We start from the raw sequence: 3,788 nt of genomic DNA, 5'->3' as shown, positions 1-3,788 counted from the left end.
GAGACCTGGGTTCGAATCTCGGGTGTTACACATATATTTGAAAGTGAAATATCCCTTTATTCTTCTGTTATGAGTTATTCCTGATCGGTGCAAAGACAAATAGTTTATCTAGGTTGTTGTTTGTTTTATTTCATTTTTTCCTACTTGGTGACTGGACATTTTGATTGGTTCCCAGCTCAGAGGACCAGGCCCACTCACATTCAGATTGGCTCTCCGGCCATCTCAGGTACACACAGAGCATGCCCAAAGCATCGCAGCTCTTAAAGGGACAGAGTGACATTTTTAATGGTAGCCTTGTTATTGGTTTGATTATCCTGAGGATAAAAAATAAATACAAATAAAATCCAAATACATTTTATTGATGGGGTAATACTGTTGGCTGACCACTGAAGTACATTTTAGACTATGCTTTGTATGGGCTCATTATTAGCAATGTTGTGTTACATTAGCCAACATGCACATGCTACTGTTTTTATTTTATTCGTGAAAAATGGTTGACAGTCCGATATTATTCTGCTTTTGCTGCAAACTTTCTTTTTCTTCTTCCTCTTCTTCTTCTTCTACTTCTCCTTCTTCTTCTACTTCTTCTTCTATTGCCAGAATATTATTAACAACAAAGGAAACTGCACCCATGTTCAATCTATCTTCATATAATTGGTCCTCATTATAAAATGCAGTTGATTTCAGTAAGCAGTTTATTGCAGGGATGGGACGATCGATTATTCTGGCTAAAACTCTTGCAATTAGTGATATTATTGCGATAATCAAAATATGCTCAAAACGTATAGCCTAATGACACTTGTGTTAACCAGTTGAACCCAAGCATCTTCATTCTTTTTGGTGGAAGAGGGATAACAATAACGACAACGATAATTTATCTGACGTGATAGCGCGGATCGATATCGTTTACTGCTATTGTTGTGGTGTGGATGCTGCCATCCACTTCAATTGAGAACGATATATTTGTGTATCTTTATCTTTATCTTTATCTTTATCGCGCCCAGTGGGAATGGGCCTTTAGGCATATGGATGTTATGTTATTATTGACTTAATTGTTATTTGTAATTACATGTCAATATCCTTCATAATTCCAGACTCAAATACACAGAAAGGAGCATTTTTTTGCATTTATTAGCGTGAAATTGTCACACTGTCTTTAAGAGCACTGTCTGCAAATATCCAACACACATGTGCGTGTGCACACACACACACACACACACACACACACACACACACACACACACACACACACACACATGCACACACATACATGCACACAAACACACGCCCGCAAACGCACTGCTTAGTGGCTGCCAGCCTATACAGTGCATGTGCTCAGTGCTGAATGGCTGATTGGTCACCCTGTGCTGAGCTCTGATTGGCTGGACCTGCCGTTGCCGCAGCAACGTGCTGTTGTGGTGCTTTGTGTTGTAAGGTAGAGGTCTTCGGGTAGGTCCAAGAACCGAAATTACCCTGGATCCATTCTGGGATCCATTCACAAGTAGTGACTTCGGAGCCGGGTCGGAGCCACTACCGTATGCCCCAGGTCCCGGGTCTCTGACCGCGAGACCGGCGGTTCCATTGATACCCGACAATTGGCGGTTACATCTGTCAATCACCCCTGCACCCCCCTTTTTTCTACTCCGGTCAGTGCTATTGGCTGCCTTGCCACGTCACATGACTTATCAGGAACTATGGCACTACTTTTAATGATAAACAAAACAATAAGCTCTGCTGCGACATAAATTAACAGTGGATTATCATTAACAATGGCTAAGAAGAAAGATTACATATCTAAAGAAAATTTGGATTTATTGTTCCTGTCCGCATTGATTGACTGGGAAATATGTTGGGTATACGGTATGTCCAGGGGCGAGCAGCAACATGCAACAGTAAGAAAGAAAAAGTCCTACCAAATAATAACGTTGATATTCTGTCATTTCGGATCTCGGCTCCGGTACCGACATCTCTGGCCAGGTATTGGATCTAATTTTTCTAATAATAGCCGGTTCCGTTTGGATCGGCTCCAACATGTCTCGGTGCTGCTCGGGTAACGGTTCTCATATTTCTAATAACATGCAGGTCCGTTTGGGTCCGGCTCCATTTTCCCCCGGTCCATTTGTGTTCGGGTAGGTAAAATTGGACCCGTGAAGACCTCTAGTGTAAGGCTTTAAGGCCCAGAACACACTGGCTGTGGAGTACTGGTGTTAAAGGAGCACTTCACCCATTTCCAAGCTCATCTTTATTTAATTGCTCCTCATTGATGCTCATTATGATATCTATGGCACCATTTATGTCTATTATTCCAGAGGCGTAATTTCAGAAAGAAATAGGGGGTGGCAAAAAAGAAGTTACCACAGCCCCATCCCTAAAATGGCGAAAATAGCGGCTCTGGCGACACGTTGAGAGTCAGTAGATCCATTATTTTCGCTATTTGTTTGGGAGTGAAAAGAGAAAAAAATGGAAATGTTTGCCAAAATTGGGAGGCCCACGTTTCTAGTGGTTAATAAGTGAATGGTTGCATATAATAAAAGGCTTATCTAAATTATAACACGTGTGACATAATGCATAAAAAACGGAATTTGAGGTTAAATGTGAACGCAGTTGCCATCCCTGATGACCCAAATGACGCCTCTGGGCATTGCACAGCAAGCTGCCTATACCAGTTGCATTAATCAATGGGGATTCCATTCTCTTCCTGAATAATTAGCATGTTGACCTTATTATTCTTGCATTACTAAACAAACAAAACCAAAATAATAATAGAATTAACATTTGGAATATGTGGATTTCATCAGGATATAACCCTGCGAATATTACATTTTATAGTTTTCCAGGTCCAATTTTGTCAGCTATTTCAGCTATAGTTTAAAGTGTTTTTTTTTTCTTTTTTTTCTTTTTCTTTTTGGCTATAGCTAATATCTATGATGTTAGTTAGTTTTAGCTAACTTATAATAACATTGGTCCTTAGGAGCACACAATTGGCCTTGTTCAATTGAGGGGAGAACAGGGTGGGGAGGGAATTATGTTTGGGCGCTCTAGTGACACCTACAGGCCGACAGGGCACCTGCAGGGAAGGGGTTGTTGAACGGTGAGGACTGAGGAGTGAAGAGGTCCTCCACGTGTCCTCTCGCTGGGGGCTCCTCACTGGCAGGTCATTCAGCAGAGGGAAGCAGGTGTGTGGGGGATTGGGGAACTGGCATTGAAGCGACATTGTCAGAAAAATGGAAAATGTACGCTTTGAGCCAGTATTTAGATAAGAGCACGAACACAAAACTCTCCACATCCAGTGTTTTGGCCATGATACAGTGAAAGACAGACAGACAGACAGAGCAATAATAGATAATGATAGATAGATAGATAGATAGATAGATAGATAGATAGATAGATAGATACCATAATCTAATCTAACGTGTGTGTGTGTGTGTGGGTGTGTGTGTGTGTGTGTGTGTGTGTGTGTGTGTGTGTGTGTGTGTGTGTGTGTGTGTGTGTGTGTGTGTGTGTGTGTGTGTGTGTGTGTGCGTGCGTGTGCGTGTGTGTGTGTTCCAGACTTTGGTTTGGGGTTGTATGCTTCCTCCAGGGCCATCACCATGAGCGACGTCATCACCGTCGTCACACCTGAGAAACAGATGGAGCCAGGTAACTTATCTTTTTTTAATGTAATATAGCCTACAGCAGGGTTCCCCAATTAGTTTTCCCCAAGGGCCGAATTATGTCTAGGGTGCCAAGCCGAGGACCACAACATTGCTTGGGGCGACGGTGGCGTTCCCACTACTCCAGCGACAGTT

This window comes from Nannobrachium achirus (genome assembly GCF_963921795.1).
Source record: "Nannobrachium achirus genome assembly, chromosome: 24".
NCBI lineage: Eukaryota > Metazoa > Chordata > Actinopteri > Myctophiformes > Myctophidae > Nannobrachium > Nannobrachium achirus.
The sequence above is the reverse complement of the archived record's forward strand: the minus strand, read 5'-3'. Positions refer to the sequence as shown.